At 41.7% G+C, this 21,555-nt stretch overlaps 1 protein-coding gene across 2 annotated transcripts in view; it reads right to left on the bottom strand.

Moving 5' to 3' along the window:
• The window catches only part of LOC126164839 (putative FERM domain-containing protein FRMD8P1), a 390,611-nt gene extending 369,069 nt beyond the window's left edge, over window positions 1-21,542 (bottom strand). The window contains exon 1 of one of the 2 annotated variants that reach the window (XM_049920272.1): window positions 21,428-21,542. The gene's annotated coding sequence lies outside the window, so the exon portion shown is untranslated. The remainder of the gene's footprint in view (window positions 1-21,427) is intronic. The other variant, XM_049920271.1, reaches the window with a different exon arrangement.
• Between the last annotated feature and the right edge of the window lie 13 nt (window positions 21,543-21,555).

The raw sequence follows: 21,555 nt of genomic DNA, 5'->3' as shown, positions 1-21,555 counted from the left end.
TACAAAGAAGTGTCACGTCCATTTCAAGTCACAGGAATGGACATATATGGTCCTTTTAATAAAACAAAAGCCAGAAGTACCTACGTACTAACAATTATAGAGCATTTCTCATGATATCTAACCATGGTAAGTCTCTCTGATCAACAAGCAAACATCATTGCACAGGTTATGATCAATAATAGGATTTTAAAATTCGGTGTACCAGAAGCACTTATGACTGACCAAAGTAGTAACTTCATATCCGAACTCATGAAACAACTGTGCCGTTTGCTCAAAGTGTGTAAATTGCGCACCACCCCATTACACCCACGGGCAAATGTACGGACAGAAAGGGTCCACCGCACTGTGGGGAAAATGCTAAGTTATTTTATCAATGACCAACACAACAATTGGGTAGCCTCATTCCTTACTGTGTAACCATTTGCAACACCAAAACACATGAAGGAATGGGCATGTCACCCTATGAAGATATTTATGGAAAGAAGACGGTGTCGCCATTCGATGTTATTAAGCCCAAAGAAGGAAAGAACGGAGAATTTAGGGAATTTGCTTGACTCATTAAGGATGTGTGGAAAAAGATTCAGAAAGCAAATACCAGAGCATTAGAATCGCAAGAGAAATTAGGTGATGTACACACTAAGTAACTGGATTTCAATTAGTTTTCTTATCCACTCACTATGTTGCTAAGGAAAAGACGAAAAAAATTGTGTAAAATTAACAGGGACCTTACCAAGTTGTCAAAATCACATCACCAGTTAACATCAAGTTAAAGTTATCCACATAAACAACTATTGTTCATGCAAGCCATTTGAAATCTTCTAAGGAAGTAACAGATGTGATGCCACCAATGGTAGCAAATGCTGTTCCAAAGCGTGCTCGACTGCAGAAACGAAAGACTGCTGATCCATCAACACAGAACACGCGCTTGGCCATGCACAGTTAATTTCACATCAACAGTACAAAATCTACCATTCTAATGCAAATGTAAATAAGTTTCATATACTACCAGGGTTTCCACAAGTTTCCCCAAGTGATATTCCCTGATATTTCCCTGATTTTCATTATGTAAACACTTAAGTTGACAAAAAAAATGTAAGGACGTCTGTATTTCTAAACGTGTGAGCAAAAGTCTTAACTACAAACATCATCATCTTATGTAATGAACTGTATTTAGATGGAGAAAGCAAGCCAAATGGTATATATGTTTCCTTAAGATCATTGATATTTCATTTACATAAAATGAAACACATGTGGTGACAAAAATACACATTTCCTTGGAGTCAGAAGACAGATTTAAAATACTGATTTCAGAAATAACTCAGTAAAAAGTAGGCTTCTTGAATGATGTGCATAAGGCACAAAGCGGGGTAGACTTGTGTAAAACCATCACTATAGGTAACCGCCAATAAAATGTTGGTTCTACTATGTTCGTTATTGTCAGGTTATTTTACAGGTATGGTGAAATTTTTCTATTAAGAAATACATGAGTACACACTGTACAAACTGCCAGTGACTACTGCAATTTTCTTCCTCTTATCGTCCATATTTCCTAATATATAAACTACTTTCGAGGTGTCAAAATGTACTAGAATAAACAAAATGTCTATGAAACACCACACTGTACAACATACTCGCAATTTCTGAAATCCATCGCCCACGGCCTCTGGCCTGCTGAGGAGCAGCACAGTCCTGGGTCCATGAATAAACCACAAAAATCTGCTGCAACCACACACAAACATACCCAGTCTGTGAGCAGATAGGCGAGACTAGATCCGACGGGCAGGGCCTGCACATTAGTGGAAAACGATGGACTTCAGATCGGCAGGCCCGATCCGTTAGAGATACCCAAAAAAAAAAGGCATGCGGTTTTGGCCTGACTTGAAGTCCACTCGTGTGGCCAGCTATTCACATGTCACAGACATCAAGTTGATGAAATGAGACTGCAGTTATAAATCCGTGCAACAGATGACTCGTGCGAATACTCTGAGAATCAATACTAATGACAATAGGTAGCAACTCCCTGTACCAATGATACCACAGGTAGGCACGTAGAAAAGACAATCGCACTCTCACAACTAAATTTTTGGCCATGGCTTTTGTCAGGAAACGAAAATACATACACAATCACTGAGAGACAACTCATGCACGCATGACCACCATCTCTGGCTTCTGTGTCAACAGTCTCTGAGAATCAGGTCCAAACAAACCACTCCTCAAGCCTGTGTGCCTCTCTTTGGCAGGTGGCAAGAAGTGGTGGCAGCACTGACTGCAAGCTGAGGGGAGCGCAACTACTGACACAAAAATGAGATTTATCCTTTTTTTTTCCCTTCCTTCTTTTACAATCGTATTGACCAACTAGGATCACGTTAACAACTTCAGTTCCTCTTCTTCCTTTGTTGTTGTTTCCTATTTTTCCCGCATTCCCTCATTTTCTCCCCATGAAGTCTCTTCCTTTCTTCTGTTCATGTTGTTCCCGATTTTTTATTTCTTCTGCTTTGAAAGCCTTTCAAATTTAGTATTTTGTTTTTAAAACGGTTTCTTTCTGCTATTTTTGATTCTTTGATGTTGTTTCTTTCAAGATCTTTTCTTACTTCTGTAATCCATGCTATTTCCGATTTCTTCTTCCAGAAATATAGGAGTATTTGTTTTGTCAGTCTATTTCCATCCATTCGGTAGAGATGTCCAAAAAAGGTTAATCTTCGTTTGGCCATTACTTCAGATATTTTCTCTATATTTTTGTAGATCTCCTCATTACTTCTTATTTTCCAACCATCTGCAGTTTTCATTGCAACGATTATTTTTCTAATAATCCTTCTTTCCAGTACCTCTAGTTTGTCCATCTTATAGTTCATTCAGATCCATATAAACATTCTGGTCGCACCACTGTGGTGTAGTGTTTTAGTTTTGTTTTTCTAGATATACATTTCTTGTTGTAAATATTTTTGGTCAAACATATGCTCTTACCATTTTGTTAATTCTTACATCTATTGCAGATTTTTCTAGTCCATTCTGTTGTATAGTTTCTCCAAGATATTTAAATTTATTTACTCGCTCTATTTTACCTATTTGTGTTTCTATGTATTTTGGTGCATTTTTTATATTTGTCATGAATTTCGTTTTTTCAGCTGAAATTTTGAGACCAGTTCTGTTTGCTAATTTTTCTAGAATGTTTATTTAAGTAACTGCTTCTGTCAGGTTTTCTGAAAGTATTGCGAAATCATCTGCAAAATCCAAGCAGTTTACCTTACTTCCATTTGTTTTCCTTCCCAGAGTTATTGGTTCAATTTGGTGATTTTTTAGCTCCGAATTCCAGATCCTTATAATTTTTTATAGAACACAGTTAAACAGTAAAGGTGATAAACCGTCACCTTGTCTGACACCAGTTTTTATTTCGAAAGGCGGTTTTATTTATTTATTTATTTATTTTTCAACTTTACTTGATATTTCCCTGATTTCCCTCACACATTTGAAACTCCCTGATTTCCAGAACTTGTGACAACCCTGGCTACAGATTATAACAATAATGTACTAACAGGGAATCAGGTACAGGAAAGGGAATTAGAAACTATACTAAAGAGTTTCTGGATTTTAAATAATAGGCAGTATTGGCATATGACTAGACACCGTGTGCTTAAACGAGTACAGTTCATAGTGAGAGGGTAACTTCATGGTATACATCACTATAAAGAAACAGAGATCACTGTATAATAGGTGTAAAGCAAAGTACAGGGCTATAGACAGAGAAATGGTGAATGAAATGCATTTGGCTGTCAAGAGAGTAATGCGTGATGCCTTCAATGACTACCATAGCAGATGTAGGGTGTATAATAATTGCATGTTATTTACGGTTGTTCAAAGCAGAAAGACTTATTACAGGTTAAGTGAACATTTTAGAGACATTTCTAGCCAACGTGAGAAGGCCAATGACCAGCAGAGTTCACGCAGCACCAGTCAGCAACAGATCAGCGAGCGAGCAGACAGGCAATGCTTCCATGGAGGACGACGACCAGCGCTGTTCGCACATCAGTGGTCAATGTTCCAGGAGCTCTCAGCATACTGAACTCACGTGCGTGATATATTAGGTGATGGGAAGGAGATGACAGGACAATGCCCGACCACGCCAGCATAGATGTAAAATAATGGAAAGCCGGCATGTGTATTGACATTGGTCACGTTTCTGCCCAACATGAGAAGCACGGACCAATGACCTAAGAGTCAGTTGCCGCCCTAGAAACTTTGGGACATTGGCAAAAAAACAGAATAAATACCTTCAACAAATGGGCCTGAGGTGGTCCTTTGAAGAGGTCCTTCGAGGGCAGAGAGAAGACACGAAGAAAACGTCATACTTCGCTACAATGACACAGCCACTAAGCTGCTCGACAGAAGATGATGTAGGTACCGTGCCACTAGGTCAATGCAGAAGGTGCCATCCCAGATGTTACCAGAAAGAAGTTCATGTGGTACTTGCCCAGGTGGCTGGTGAGGACAAAGGGACTGCAGCCTCACCAAATGTGTCACCCTTGAACTTACAGGCTGATGAACTCCGCCAGAAGATGCTGAAGCTGTGGGTTGCTGGTTTGATTCCGGAACAGAGCACTCCACATCACACTGTAGCCGCCTGTTAATAAAGCAACGAGTGAATTAACAAGGAGAAGACCATGCCGCCACCGCACTGAGTCACGGGCACTTTACTGAATGGAAGAATAAGCTGCTGGTGCCGCTGCAACACGAGCCGTCACTGCACAAGCTCTCACCGGAATCCGACTGAGTTAGAAGCATGATGTATTATTCTGTTTGTTTAAAGAATCTTGTGTCTCAATAAATGACTTGTAGTGGAACCACCAATGTTTCACTCACATCTCACCTACTTATCCAGGGAAAGAGCCCACTCCACCGCCCACAAAGTGTTGATTCGTTCCCTCCATCCCTGACAGAATAATGATCTTTTGCTCCCCTCTGTCAATGATGCCCAATATCTAGTGTCACCAAATCCCGGCTCAATACACAGAATACTGTCAAATGTTTTTCACAAACGTCAAAGAAATTCTGTGTATGTAAAGGCTGTTAACGACATCAAAGTTAGTATCCAGTTACTTGTGAACGAGACAGATGCTGAAATTGTAGGTAGCTAAACAACAGTTTAAATGCTTAACACTCTTTTGAAATAGTCCCTTACACAGGAAAACCCAGGAGAATTGCCCCAATTTAATTCTCATACTACGAAAAGATGAGTGAAGTAAGTGTTCATGTCTGTGGTGCTGAGAAACAGCTAAAATCATTAAAATTGAACAGAGCTCCAAAGCCCAATAGCAGAATCCCAAGCAGAATCTCTGTTGAATTTGCGACTGAGTTAGCCCCTCTTCTAAGTATAATTTATTGTAGATTTCTGGAACAAAAAACCTTGCCCAGTTTTTGGAAAAATGATGGATCACACCAGTTTACAAGAAGGGTAGTAGAAGTGATCCACAAAACTACTATCACATCCTTGACACTGAGTTCAAACATAATGAGGCATCTCAAATAGTATGAACTCCTCCATGCCAACCACCATGGAGTCCAAAACCATCGACCATGTGAAAGCTAACGTGCAAAGCTAACTTCTCGCATGACATAGTGAAAGCTTTGGATCAAAGCACTCAACCAGATGCAGTATTTCTTCATTTCCAAGTAGTGTTCAACACAGTACCACATCTACGCTTAAAAATAATATCATATGGGGTACCACTCACAATATGTGAGTGGATTAAGGATTTTTTGGTACGGAAAATGCAGTGTGTTATTTTGAATGGAGAGTCTCCATTAAATGAAGAAGTAACTTTGGGCGTACCCCCGGGAAGCGTGGCGGGACATCAGTGAACATCAGTTCATGTTAATGACGCTGCTGAGAATATGAATAGTAACCTCAGACTTTTTGCAGATATTGTAGTTATCTATAATGAAGTACTGTCTGAAAGAAGCTACATAAATTTTCAGTCAGATTCATAAATGTTCAGAAATGTAAAATTATGACTTCGCAAAAAGACATGAAAATAGTGTGCTGTGAATAACACCAATGAATCACAGTTGCAATAGGCCACCTAATAAAAATATTTAGGCGTAACAGTTTGTAGGGATATGGTTGGTTTAAAAGAGAGGGTGGGGGGGGGAGAAAGTGACAAAACTGCGAGGTCATTGCTCCCTTGTTCCTGGTAAAATATTACACAAGGGTAAGAAGAAATGAAAGGGAACAAACAGCACAATAACAGGAGAAAGGAAGAACCAGAAGAATGACAGAAGGGCAACCAATACTACTATGGACAAAACAGGAAAAGAAAACCACACAGAGAAGCAAAAAACAGGTAGGAGGGGTGGAAACAAGAGAGCATATGAGCGTGGTTGGCTAACCATGAGAACAAAAAGGAAAAGCCAGCCACTCTGCGACACATTAAAACATCCTCCCTAAAAGCATTAGAGTGGAGAATACAAAGGGACAAAGGACATGCACGAAAACTTACATAGAATGATAAAACCCACTGTCACGTGTAAAAAGTAAATCTAAATTAGCCGTTGACGTGTTGTCAGCTAAAATTAATGGCAACAAGTCCGGTAACTGAAGAGTCTGTCGCAGGGCAGTCAAAGGAGGACAGCTCTCCAATACATGGGCCACTGTCAGCCGGGCGCCACACAGACACTGAGGTGGGTCACCACAAGGTAGGAGGCAGTCGTGTGTCACCCAAGCGTGGCAGAGAACCACAGAGTCCCTGCGAGAGGCCCGCACGGAGGACTGACACACATTCGTAGTCTCCTTAATGGCATGCAGTTTGTCGTGCGTGCTAAGGTCACGCCATGTTGTCACCCAAAGCCACAAAACCTTGTGGCATAGTACTGAATCCAGGTCAGTTGCAGAGAGACCGATCTCCATAAGCGGTTTCCGCGTAGCCTGTTTGGCCAGCCTGTCGATAAGGTCATTGCCTGGGAGTCTAACGTGACCCGGGGTCCAGACAAACATCACTGAATGACTGGACTGTTCTAGGGCATAGGTGGACTCCTGGACGTTCGTTACCAAAGGATGGTGAGGGTAGCACTGGTCAATAGCTTGCAGGCTACTCGAGGAGTCAGTACACAGAAGAAACAACTCCCCAGGGCACAAACAGATATGCTCAAAAGCACGAGATATAACCACCAGCTCGGAAGTGAAAACACTGCAGCCTTCGGGCAAGGAATGCTGTTCAATATATCTTCCATGGACATACACGAAGCCGACATGAGCATCAGCCATCAGGCCGTCGCACAGTGGGTCAGAATCCCAAAAAGCTGGTCAAAATATAAGTAGTTGTTCAATTTGTACCAAACTTAGTATGTAGGGTTTATGGAGTTTCTGATTAAGAATATGATATCAAAAAGTGAAGAAAAAAATGGTGGACCCAAGATGGCAGGCTCTATGTACACTACTTTCATTTTTTACGTACAAAAGTAATTTTTTGGGAATTATCGAGGTTACTGATGATGACAGAGTTCAAAAAATTTAAAAATGGTGGATCCAAGATGGCGGTCAAAATCTATGTCTTTTTATTTATTTATATTTATATATTATTATTCATATAAAAGTCAGTATTTAGGGGTTATTGTAGTTAATGCTAAAAAAATAAACCAAAAAAGTGGAAAACTCGAAGAAAGGACCAAATATAGGTTACAAGATGGTGTAAAATATTACAAAAAATTATTTCATTTTAATTACAATTATTTATTTTGTAAATTTTTTATAACTTAATTTACAAGTTTTCATTTTTTTATTCTTTTTCATCTTCTGCTTCAACTGAATCGTCATCATCCTCAAACACTGTTCCCTCATTATCTGCATCTGAATCTTCATAGTCTTCCACCACAGGAACTAAGAGGGCAACGGCTTCTGGCGACAAACTCTTCAGTTTCTTCGGCGAAGATTTGCGTAAGGAAGAAACGTAGGGGTCTGTCGTTGCCAACAATCTCCTGAACACGTCTTCCATAGTCTTAACTCTTGAAAACTTTCAAGAAAAACTCAAGCGATATTGCTTTATCAACTTATTGGTTGATTCCTGAGCATCCTCCGACAGTTGACTGATGGGTAAAATGGCCGAAGAAATAATGTCTGGACCGTGAATCAACGATCTATGGACTGCTGTTGGCATGTTGTACCAGGGGTATTCTTTCACGTAGTGCCTGGCAGTTGCTAAGGCGTATGCTCGAAACTTTTCAACATCGATCTGAAGTCCGCTCGAAATCGTCTGCAAAATTATATGGAAACGGTGGATTAGTTCTTCAGAAACTCCAGTTATCAGCGCTGATGTTGGAGTGTTTTCAAAAAAACATCGAGCGGTGTTTCTGTCATTCGTACTGCCAAACCCTTGTTTCGGCATGTCAATTACAATTCCAAGCTGCTCTTTGAAAGCTTTTTGAATGTTGGCTTTCAGTATTGCTTTTTCCTCTTTATCTTCTGCTTTACGTGCCTGCCACTTTTTTGTTTTCATTTGGTATGCCAAATGAATACAACATTCAAAACATCGAATCCAGGCATGAAGAGTTGATAGTCCGTACTGCAGATAATCGGCAGTAACTTGTTTTTTTTTCAAAACATTGTCAATGTTATTAAATTGGGCAGACGTAGCCTTGCAGAGATAGCACCGTTGCGCAGATTTTGTGTTGGTGATAGCATTGCACACTTTACCATCTACCATGGTCATGCTTAAATTGTATTTAATGGAAATGTCTTTCCCATGAATAACTGTTTCGAATGACTGGAGTTGTTCAATCTGTTTGTCATAATACGCTTTCTCATTTAAAGACGTTTGCTCTGTTTCCTTTGTAAATTCTAACTTCAGTGGTCTGCAAAAGAGGGTTGAAGACGGCTTCGGATTAATCGATAAGATATTTTCTTCTTTAGTTTCTTCATTTACACCTGCAAGTTTCAGTGGAACAAGCGAAGTGAAAAATAAAGTTGCATCTGAAATACTCGAATCTGAAAACTTCATTTTATACATGCTTTGCCCGGAGGTTCCGACAAAGCCCCACTTACAAATAAGGGCCATATTAGACATTTCCGAATCACTCATATGTAAAATATCGTCTCGTTTCAGCAGTAGAACATGTTGAACAGTGTGGTCTAACAAAGCTCGCAACCGTACCTCAGCTTTTGATTCAGTAAAAGTGAGGGTTGCGTCAGGAGGGCAGCAAGCTTTTTTTGCTACCAAAACAGCTGAATACGGTGGATATAGTGTGTTTAAGCCTTTTCCTTTAGCCCCATTTCTCAAATGCTGGTAAGATTCTTTTGACAATTTCAAGTCGAAATGGAGTGCTAGACCTTCATTTGTATCATATGAGGATGGCGATGATGTTGAAAATCGCAAGCCTGCCTTGTATTTTTTCACCTTGGATGGACTTGAGAGTGTGACGTCTTTCACAATCTTCGCAGCATCTGGGTGCCCCGAAGATCGAAGACTCATTTGCGCGGCGAACGATAATTCGACAGGACTGAACTTCGTACGAATCACCTCAGTTCTCCGTCTTTTAGACCTATCAGATAATGTTTCAAATTTTGTGGCAGGCAGCCTGTTGATTTAGTCACACTTGCAGGTTTCGAATCAATCAGAATATATACTATGCTCTTTGCCTTTACAAATGTCTGCTTGTGTCTGTGTATGTACAAATGGATATGTGTGTGTGTGCGCGCGAGTGTATACCTGTCCTTTTTTCCCCCTAAGGTAAGTCTTTCCGCTCCCGGGATTGGAATGACTCCTTACCCTCTCCCTTAAAACCCACATCCTTTCGTCTTTCCCTCTCCTTCCCTCTTTCCTGACGAAGCAACCGTTTGTTGCGAAAGCTTGTATTTTGTGTGTATGTTTGTGTTTGTTTGTGTGTCTATCGACCTGCCAGCACTTTTGTTTGGTAAGTCTCATCATCTTTGTTTTTAGAATATATACTATTGTATTACCCAGGTTTCGTTCTTCTTGAAAAAATATCCTTGTCGCCGAGTTGCTTCCTTATACTTGCTTCTTAACTTTGTTAACAAAATCGAAATGGTAGGCCTCATATCATAGGGAATTTTAATTGTACGTCCACTTTTTTCTGTCAACGACCTTTCCAAATGTTCTATGACCCCTTCCAAATCATTTGACAAATACTCTTTTGTTATTAGAAAAATATCTTTCCTCGAAAATCCGATTCTGGAATACGCTGGATCAGATGAAACTGAAATTAAAAAAAAAAAAATATCTGTGTTACACTTTTTGTCATTTTTCTAATTATTTTATTCTTTACAATGCTTCTACGTGTCGATTGTAATTTAAATTGTACAAATAAAACTCATAATTAATTGATTCTACTGTCATTTTTGAAGATGTCTGAACAATGACATTTTGCAAGTGTCGCTTAAAACGTGGCTCAAAGCCAGAGTCGCAACTAGTCGCAGGATTTGTAGCTTAATTTACAAAGGTAATAATATATACTTGCGTACACAGCGCAAAAGAAAGCGGAATGTCATGAAATTCGTAACTTATCTCTATTTTTAAGCGCATTTTACGATTTTGTCATTCATTTCCCTGTAGTACGTTAATTGAAATGTAAACATGCATAATTGATGATTAATTAGTGATATAAGTGTTTTTTTCACTAGTACATACCTCCTGGAATACATTCCATATTGAAAGTATTGGTTTCACTTGCACAAAACATAAATAACTTCCTTCAACAACACGACCATTTTTGTAGCCTGGCCAGCTGCGCGCACGCTAACAATGAACTGCCGCATTTGACCTGAGATATTACCGAACAAATGAACATCTGGTCGTCCGCACAGCCAGCATTCAGTTGTCCCAGCATTGCTGCTGCCAACCTGATAGTCCAAAATCCCCATCTTTAAACTTTTTTTTTTGCCTTTTTGGCCACGTTTTCAAGATTCTGGCCCACTGTGCGTCAGTGTAAACCGCTTTGTGGGCACAGTAGATGTCAAGAATCGAGAGGAAGTGGCAGCGTCAAGTGGCAGGGTTAACTGAGCCCTTAGGGCCATGTGAAAGGTCCAGAAAAAGCAGCGGCTTAGGCATAAACCATGGAGGTGCGCTTGAATGGAACTCAAGTATAGATGGTAAAGGCAACGACTCCAGTTCGGAAAGAAAGGATTGGACAAGAACTTCAATTGGAAGCTCTGAACTGCCGATGCGGAAGATGAACCACCGTGGATGGGAAAAACAGACGGTGATTCAGATACGCAGGAGAACTATGAATGTGTGCAACGTAACTGTCCAGCAGTTGTGCATGCCTAACCTGCAATGGAGGGACTCCAGCCGCCACCAGGACGCAGGTCACTGGACTCGTCCTAAAGGCTCCTGTTGCTAGGCAAACGCCACAGTGGGACACTGGGTCGAGTAAATGCAAACTGAGGGTGCTGCTAAACCATAAACGAGACACCAATAGTCAAGGCGGGATTTAAAATGGGCTTTGTAGAGCTGCAGCAGCATAGAGCGATCTGCACTCCAGTTGGTGTTCCTCAGGCAGCAGAGGACATTGAGGTGCTGCCAGCACTTTTGCTTAAGCTGACAGAGGTGAGGAAGCCAAATCAATCGGGTGTCAAAAACCAGTCCTAAGGATGGATATGTCTCCACTACAGTGAGTGGATCATTATTAAGGTAAAGTTCTGGTTCTGGACGAACAGTACGACGCCGACAGAAGTGCATAACACACGACTTTGTGGCCGAAAACTGGAAACCGTGGGCTAGAGCCCACGACTGCGACTTGTGGATGGTTCTCTGTAGGCGTGGCTCAGCAACACCGGTACAGGTGGAGCAGTACGAAATGCAGAAGTCGTCTGCATACAGAGAAAGCGGGACGGACGGCCCTACAGCTGCTGCCAGACCATTAATGGCCACTAAAAATAGAGATACACTCAATACACAGCCCTGCGGGATCTCATTCTCCTAGATATGCGAGAACAAGGGGGGCACCAACTTCGAAACAGAAAGTATGAAGCAACAGGAAGTCAACGATAAAAATCGGGAGTGGGGGTCCGAGACCCGACTCGTATAATGTGGAAAGGATGTGATGTCGCCAGTTCTGTCACACGCTTTTCATAAATCGAAACAGACGGCAACCGGCTGTTGGCGTCTGGTAAAGGCTGTTCAGATGGCAGACTCGAGGGACACAAGATTATCAGCGGTAGATCGACCCTCGTGGAAGCTGCCCTGACACGTAGCCAGTAGGCCACGTGACTCCAGGACCCAACCCAACTGCAGACACACCATACATTCCAGCAGCTTACAGAGAATGTCGGTGAGGCTGTTGGGTCTATAGCTATCCACATCAAGCGGGTTTTTACCAGGTTTGAGCACCGGAATTATGGTGCTCTCCCGACACTGCGACGGAAAGACGCCATCGCACCAAATCCAGTTGAAGACGACGAGGAGATGTCTGTGGATCCAATCTGGCCCGTGGGCTGTGTCAGGGCAATGTGCATGGGCACTGAGGAGCTCCCACTTTGTAAATGGGGCATTATAGGAATCACTGAGGTGTGTAAAGAAGAGAGGATTTTCCCTTCCATCCGCCGTTTAAGAGTGCGAAGGCTGGGGGATAATTCTCCAATGCAGAGGTCGACCATAGTGCTCAGCAAAGTGCTCGGCATTCACATTTGTGTCAGTAGATAACACGCCATTTATGTTAACACCGGGAACACCTGTTAGGGCCTGGTACCTGAAAACACGTTTTTCCTTTGCCCAGACTTGAGAAGGTGACGTATGGCACCCAAAGGTCGAGACATCTCTCTCCCAACACTCCTGCTTATGTCGTCTGATAAGTTGGCGAACGCAGGCATGGATCCTTTTAAAGGCTACGAGGTGCTCCAGGGAAGGGTGCTGCTTATGCCACTGTAGATCTCGCCTACACTGCTTAATTGCTTCAGCAACTTCCAGTGACCACCAAGGGACTGCCTTCATTGGGGGCATCCTAAAGAGCGAGGGATCATCTTTTCTGCCACAGAAACGACTGTCGTAGTCACCTGCTCAGCCATCACATCGATGTTACTGCGTGGGGGAGATTCAGTGGTGACAGCAGAGGTGAAAGTTTCCCAGTCCACTTCGTTTAAAGTCCATCTGGGCGTGGGTCCTTGGGCCTAATGCCGGGGCAGTGACAGGTAGATGGGGAAGTGGTCACTACCACACAGGTCGTCATGTGGATAGATGGGAGAAGTCCTGGGCTGAAAATTGATAAATCAATGTCCAAGTAACTACCATGAGCCACACTGAAATGTGTGGCAGCCCCTGAATTTAAGAGTTGGGACACTAAATTTTCGACATCTCTGCCATGGCCAGTCAGCCTGGTGCTCCCCCACAAGAGGTTATGGGAATTAAAATCGCCCTAAAGTAGTAAAGGTTTCGGGAGTTGATCAGTCAGTGCAACCAATACATTCAGGGGTATCGCACCATCTGGAGGGAGATATACGTTGCACACAGTTATTTCCCGTGTCATCCTTATTCTGACAGCCGCAGCTTCAAGAGGGGTTTGAAGGGGCACAGCATCACAACAGGCTGAGTTTAGGACATGAACACAATCTCCACCTGACAATCAATTATAGTCACTACGGTTCCTGTAATATACCTTATGGCCACGGAGGGCAGGGGTCCGCATTGCCAGGAACCAGGTTTCCTGGAGGGCAATGCAGAAAGCAGATGTGAAGCTTAACAGTTGCCGCTCAGACAAGAAGTAGAAAAAACCGCCACAATTTCACTTGAGGATGTTGTCATTGTGAGACTGTGAAGGCATGGAACATTCAATGAGGCAGTTTATGCCTCAGGGCCACCTGCTGCCACTGACTATTTGCCTGAGCAGTGTATATCCATTGTGTCTGAGGATCCGGTGAGATCTAGGTCCTCAGCGCATGCCAGAATCTCCACCTCATCCGCAGGTGCAGAGCTTGTAGGTAGCGGTGTTGTGGGGGTGCCACCGCAATTTCTTTGGTCTAGGGGACCTCCTTTTAGGATTTCTCTCGCTGCTCCTTGGGTTTCCCTGGCTGGAAGGACTTCACTGATTCAGTCTCCGGGACTGAGGATGAACATGAAGCACTACGACAAGCTGCCTTTGGGCTCTTCAGCCACTGGCGAGTGTCATCTCTCCCACTAACAGAAACCTGGGAAGGAAGGGAAACCTAACTAGTGAGAGGAGCTGAAGAAGACTTATATTTCTCTGGCTCAGAAGTGGGGACTGATATCCCTGACGGTTGGGGGGCTCCGGAAGTAGGTTGTGCAGGAGCAACAGGGAGGGAAGTGGCCCCCACCATCAAGGGGGCAGGTGTAGTCTTCTGGTTCTGAAAGGTGACAGGAATGCGAGGAACTAATGGGGCGACAACTGTTCTCGTAGCGACGGCATGTAGGCGCTCAAATTTCCTCTTAGCCTCAGCATAGGTCAATCGGTTCAGGGTCTTATATTCCACGATTTTCCTCTCTTTCTGTAAAATCCTGCAGTCTGGCGAGCAAGGTGAATGATGCTCTCTGCGGTTGACACAGATGGGAGGTGGGGCAAATGGAATACTGGAATGTGATGGATGTCCACTAATCTCGACGTGTGACACTGGATGTACAGTGCTAAGACATATGCCCGAACTTCCAGCACTTAAAGCATCACATCGGGGGAGGGATATATGGCTTGACGTCACAGCGGCAGACCATCACCTTTACCTTCTCGGGCAATGTGTCACCCTCGAAGGCCAAGATGAAGGCACCGGTTGCAACCTGGTTATCTCTCGGACCTCGATGGATGTGCCGGACTAAATGAACACCTCACCACTCTAAATTTGTGCGCAGCTCATCGTCAGACTGCAAAAGAAGGTCCCTGTGAAATGTAATACCCTGGACCATATTTAAGCTCTTATGGGGCATGATGGTAACAGAAACATCTCCCAACCTGTCACAAGCAAGTAATGCCCATAACTGGACAGAGGATGCTGTTTTTATCAAGACTGACCTAGAGCGCATTTTGGACAAACCCTCCACCTCCCCAAACTAGTCTTCCAAATGCTCCACAAAAAACTGAGGCTTCACGGACATGAAAGATTCCCCATCAACTCTCATACATATGAGGTACCGGGGCGAATAAGGTTCGCTGACATCCTTAGCCTAGAATTCCTCGTCTCGTGTGGCCAGGGAGGGGAACGATTTAGGATCTTACGTTCTTGCATTGTACTGAGACTTGGAATGCTTTGAGACTGCTGGCGTGGTACACTTCACTGCGCATCTTCACCTTGATGCCACCCACTCCGACCAGGGGCCCTCCCCACGGGCGCCACCCAGCCTCAGGAAGGGCCACCCGGCAGCATGGCCATTGCCGGGAGTCCCGAAGCCCCAGGGAAATGGGCATCTACTCCGTGGCATACGTGGGGAGTTAACGGTGTACGCATCAGCAGAGCAATCCCTGCGTTGTCAGGGGGCTACAACCAACAGGATACATGGTGGGCCCACGACAACGGACTGGCTACTGTGCTGGATATGAGGTGCTAAGAAGTCCATGGTCATTGTCGGCGAAGAAATTGACACCGCATAGTGCATGGTGGAAAATGCATCCAGGAAGGCGTCCTCAGCCAAGTGATGTAGAATGAGCGGGACTGCAATGCGACAATGAGAAATTAGGCTAAAGATCTCAATGCACTATGGACACAATGCACCATGTAACGCATCCTTCCCCAATTGGCTCGCTTTTTGGGAAAATTTAGAAAGATGGAGGTCAAACTAGACAGGGGACCATCACATAAAGGCCGAAACATGTGAGACTCCTTTTGGTTGCCTCTTATGACAGGCAGGAATACCTTGGGCCTACTGTAATTTCGGACCCACAGGGAGATGTAGGCATATGAAATGGAATGATAACATAGTCTTAGTTATAGGTAAAGTTGATGGTAGACTCTGGTTTATTGGTAGAATTCTAGGCTCAATTACGGCCAAATCTGGCGGTAGAATTTGGTTTATTGGTAGAGTACCGTGGAAATGCAGTCAGTCTACAATAGAAAAGATTGCCTACAAATCACTTGGGCGACCTATTGCAGAATACTTATCAAGCATTTGGTGCGCATACCAAACAGAACAAACAGGGAATACTGAGTGTATACAGAGAAGGGCAGCACAAATGTTCAGAGATTTGTTTGACCCAGGGGAAAGTGCTACAGAGGTGCTGAGGAAACTGAACTGGCAGACTCTCGAAAATAGAAAAAAACTGTCCCGGGACAAGATTACATCAATTACAGCAAGCACAGAGGCATTTAAACAATCATTCTTTACATGCTCGGTACATGAATGGAACAGGAAGAAACCGTAATAACTGGTACAATTGGATGTACAGTCTGCCATGCAGTTCACAAAATCAACAAGACAGACCATGTTGTTATGGTTGGTGATCTTAATGCAAGAGTTGGAAATCTACCTATACCAGGAATAGGAGGACTATTTGAAGAAAATACTTTTGTTCATAATGGACAGGAAGTACACCACTTTGCCTCCTTCAATAATTTTAAAATTGCTAACCCATTTTACAGAAAGAAAGACAGTCATAAGTTTACATGCAGTGCATGTCTGTGCTTGATTACAATAATTAATGAATACATATACATATACATATACATATTTATAGAGGAAATGACATAGGTAGTGACCACTTCCCTTTAGGCAATAAGATAAGGTTACAACTAAAATGGAAGAAAACAAAGAAACTCCACATGAAGGCACAACACAAATTATTCAAAGGACATCCTGTCAGAATGCAGTGCATCCTGTCAGAACACAGTATTAGGAAACTATCAGCACTGGCCCCAAGAAAAGCTCGCTTCACTATCAGTCAATAAGGACATCGGCAGAGCATGGAATAATATCAACATCTGCATCATTAAAACAACCTTTAAAGCACTTGGTAAAAGGAAGAAAAAAGATGGGAAAAATTACTCAGAATTTGGAGCACAGAGATTAATGAAGTCATTAATGAAAAACAAATAGCTTACTCAAGGTTTCTACAGACAAAAACATCAGAGAACTGGGAAACACAAAATAAAAAGGAATGCTGTGAAACAAATAGTGCACAAAGCACATCAAGGGTCGTGGGGGTCGCTCATAAGAGTCTTAAAACACGACATACACGGTGGACAGCAATGTGCATACAAGATCACAAAAGCCCTCAACAAGGAAGAAAAAGACACTGCCTCACTGAACATTACACCCAATGGACAATGGATAAATCACTATACACAGGATAGTGGTGTACACAGAAGGCCGAAGATGATGCTGGAGGAAGTACGTACTATGAAACAGTAGATCCACTTACTAAGGGGGAACCACTACACGCTTTGGACGGCATGAAGAACAGAAAAGTTACTGGAATAGATGGAATAAATGCTGAACTAATTAGATACAGATGGTTCTCACTAAATAAAGACTTTTACAATTAATAAATGAATGATGGATGAACTGCAAGTTCCCAGACCCTTGGTTTACAGCAGAAGTAATCTCTCTTTTCAAATAAGGGAAACTGTAAAAACTATCATGCCATCAGTCTTCTAAACACTGGCTACAAACTGTATTCAAAGATAATCGGTAACCGAATGAAGAAGAACATCATTTAAACTATTATTTCTGAAGAACAAAATGGATATAGATCAGGTCATTCAATGCACAGGAAATGTGTTTGTAATTAAAAATTTTATAGAAGAAAATGCAGGATTTGATATAAAAATCCATATGGCCTTTAGCGACCTTGAGAAGGTGCCATGATAGCCTATGGAAGAAGTCTGAATGTGGACATCCTTACCATCTACTAGAGGAAGCACATGCTTCTATATCCTGATCTCTACAGTATTTACTTGTTTCTTTTTATATTTATATTCTTTTTTGTGGATGAGACAATTTCAGCCATGTGCAAGAATGTGTGTTTAATTTGTAACTACTTACATTTTCTATCCCAGTGCTTGTATAGTGTTCACAAAGACAAATGACATCAATTGCTTTCCTGTTACTATCATTTTGCTGATAAATTAACAGCTCATTTACTTTATTTTTTGCCCCTTCCCTTATATCCTGAAGAAGCGATTTAATGTCACATTTCCATCTATTATTGTAAGATGAATTGGGAGTCCTTGTTAATTTAATTCCCTTTAATATTGTCTGTCTAACTCTCTCCTAAAGTGGGTGTCACATTTGACCCCAATAACCAAAGGGATTTGCCTGATGTATGCTATGAGAAGTATATCCCCATCTCACCATAGCAACTACTGGAAAGCACCAACATGAGATTTTGTATCTGTCCAAAGGAGCCAAAGTGGCTCTATGTTTACATGCTTAGCAGCAGAGTTAACCCAACTGGTCATAGCACTGCAGAATCTCCATAAAAACCACATTTGTGTGCTCAACAGATGCTCCTTTCTCGTCCAGATCACCATTAATACTGTATTTTTTGTATTTATAAAGGCTATTTCTAGCTCCCCCAACCATTACCACCTGATTTTCTTTGTTAAAATCATTACACATTTGCCCAAAATCTTCTGATACTTGGCTAAAACCAGCACTTGTTTTCACAAAACCTGTGGCCTCTGGAACACTGCACCTAACTCTTCCTGTAACTACGGGCCTATATCCCTCCCATGGCTGTTACCTAGTGGCAGAACTCTTCTTTTGCTGTTGAGTTTTTCATTCAGCTGAGCTGAAAGTTTCATAGCATTGTTCTGCTGCGCCCTACACCCCTTCTGCTCCTGTATAACGCTCTCCCATCTCTAAGTCAGGTAGTAAACAACATATATTGCTTACGTGAATTTCAAATTTGCTAACAAAGTTTTCCCCATTGCACGTGGGTCTTCAGCTGTTCAATAAGCTTCCCACAAGTATGAAGTATACTGAAAGCAATACAAAATTTTGTAAAGTTATTAAGTCTTATTTGCTGTGTCACTGTTTCCACTCTATAAAAGAAAAGATCCTACCTAGAACAGTAAATACTCTGTTTATGACTAAGTGCAGCACATGAATTATTCAGTGCAGCAAAGCATCATTAATATTAATCTGTGAATCATAAGTCATGTAAACCACAATATTGACATATTTTGTCCAACACAGCTGTGTAATGTTACAGCATTTTAGCCAAATAAATAAATAGGAGCTTTAGTATATGCAAATAATCGAAGTGTTGCACAAGAGACCACATTGTCATTGGTCTCTGGGTTGAAGGAAATTTTCTCTTTTTATGATGTGCATGTTGCAGAAGGGCAGGTCAACAACAAATGCTGTACTTGACTTAGTTACAAACATAAGTCAGGGTTTTGAAGACAAAGAGTCTATAGCACTAGTACTCTGTGACCTTAGTAAGGCATCTGACTACATCCCACATAAGGCCCTGCTCAGAAAGCTAAAAACATATGGTATAGGGGGATCTGTCCTGCAAACTCTTGAATCCTACCTGAGAAACAGATGGCAGATTGTCTCCGTGCAAGGAGCTGATTCAGGTGAGACGAAGCTACAGCATGGTGTGCCACAGGCATCGGTAATAGGGCCCCTGCTGTTCCTTATCTTCTTAAATGACATAGGCTCCAATGGGCACACCTTGCAGTTTGCGGATGATACAACCTTGTTCTCAAAAGGAGAGAATGTTGAACAGGCAGTCCAACATGCGGAAGTCTCAATCAATGAAGCTAAGGCCTGGTTTATCATGGAAAAAAATGAAAATTAATGAAGAAAAAACTCAGAGGATGATATGCAGCCTCGGCAATACTGGAGCACTAGGTAATGCAGCAGATGTTAAACTTCTGGGCTTTCTCATTGATATCAAATTAACCTGGCAACAGCACACCAAACATGTATGTTCCAAACTTTCATGGGTCCTGTACCTCTTGACGAAACTGAAAGTATAGTACCAGAACAGTACCTTCTAACTGTGTACTATGCAATGTTCCACAGCCACTTCAGTTATGGGCTGTTGTTTTGGGGCCATTCTGCAGGCTGCAAGAATATGCTTTTACTCCAAAAGAAAGCAATGAGGATCATTACTTCAAGCAAAAAAAAAAAAAAAAAAAAAAAAAAAAAAAAAAAAAAAAAAAAAAAAAAAAAAAAAAAAAAAAAAGAAAAGGGACCACTGTAAACCAATTTTCACCAGTTTAAGAGTTCTGACCGTTTACAGCCTGTATATATTGAACTGCCTCTTCCACATAAAGAGAAGCCACGATATTTACAGAAAGAGCAATGAAGTTCACAAATACAGCACTTGCAACAAAGACAGTATTGACATGCCAAGGTGTTGATTAGCAAAGACACAAAACAGCTTCCCAATGGTGGCTCTAAAATTGTTTAATGCTCTTCCTGATCACATTCAGTCTTTACCTGGGTGCAGTTTAAAACTACTATTTTGTGTAAGCTAAAAGAGCAACCCTTCTACAATATTCAAGAATTCTTCTCCAGTAATAGCATAATGTTTACTTGAGCTGCAGCTCAGTTCAATGACTCCAACAGCAACCATTATATTTAATTTCATTATATACTTGTATCTATTTTATAGTTGTGATATTATTGTAATCTAATTTATAACTTAAATATGTCTTGTGGTATTAAATTACTATCATAGCAGAGTTGTATTCATGTATTTTGATAATGTTGTGTCTTGATGCTGTCCAGCTGTGGCTGGTGAATGACATAGAATTGGTAATAATGTAATAAAGACAGTGAACTGCACTGTAACTATTTGCGGCAGCTGACTTACTCAAAATATTGAAACCCATTTCACATTTAAATAATAAATATTCTGTAAACTCTGTGTCGTGCACGACAGCTGATCACTATAGCATTAGCAGCTTCGTCTCTCAAATTCATTCGTTATAATATTTTTCAAAAAGGGCAAAGCTACCGCATGATACCTACTCTGTGCAGCATCAATCCTACTAAACTCAGGTAACATGTTAACAGTACAAATAATCTTTTCCGATATTATTAACTTAAATCGTAACAAAAATAATGTTTTTTACGTTGGTAAAATGGCATGGATGAACATTTGCACAGTTAAACCCATAGTTATTCTTCTTGATACCGTATCATATGAAGCTGAAACATAATTTCTACAGGAAAATTTATCTGACGTCTTCTTCAAGGACGTAAACATACGATGAGCAGAAACATATGATGTTCAGCGCCCCACACTGAAACGGAGATGGAGTGCACTGGTTTACACAAGTGTGTAGGCTCACATTTTATGAAATAAAGAAATATAACCAACTTTTAAATGAAAGAGCTTTATACGGTATTCAGCAGCCTCTTTGCTGCGTATTTCTAGTTGATTTACCGCGTATCGCAAAAATTCGGTGCTTCGAGAGTTTTCCTTTTCCGCGGTATCAATAGTTAACCAATTATCAGCAGCGACTTCATTAATGAATACGCAAACAGTTAAAAATTAAAGAACAAAAAAATGTAAATGTTTAAGATACCTTAAGTAATGACCCTCATTCAGTGTCTGACGTACTTGGAGTCGTATTGCATTAAGTTGGACACGGCGTCTGTAGCAAACGCGGACGACTAACTAGCCGATATTGACAACTGACTCGCAGTGTGGAGC

This window comes from Schistocerca cancellata, chromosome 1 (genome assembly GCF_023864275.1).
Source record: "Schistocerca cancellata isolate TAMUIC-IGC-003103 chromosome 1, iqSchCanc2.1, whole genome shotgun sequence".
In the NCBI taxonomy this organism is placed as follows: domain Eukaryota; kingdom Metazoa; phylum Arthropoda; class Insecta; order Orthoptera; family Acrididae; genus Schistocerca; species Schistocerca cancellata.
This window is presented reverse-complemented; position numbering and strand designations above follow the sequence as displayed.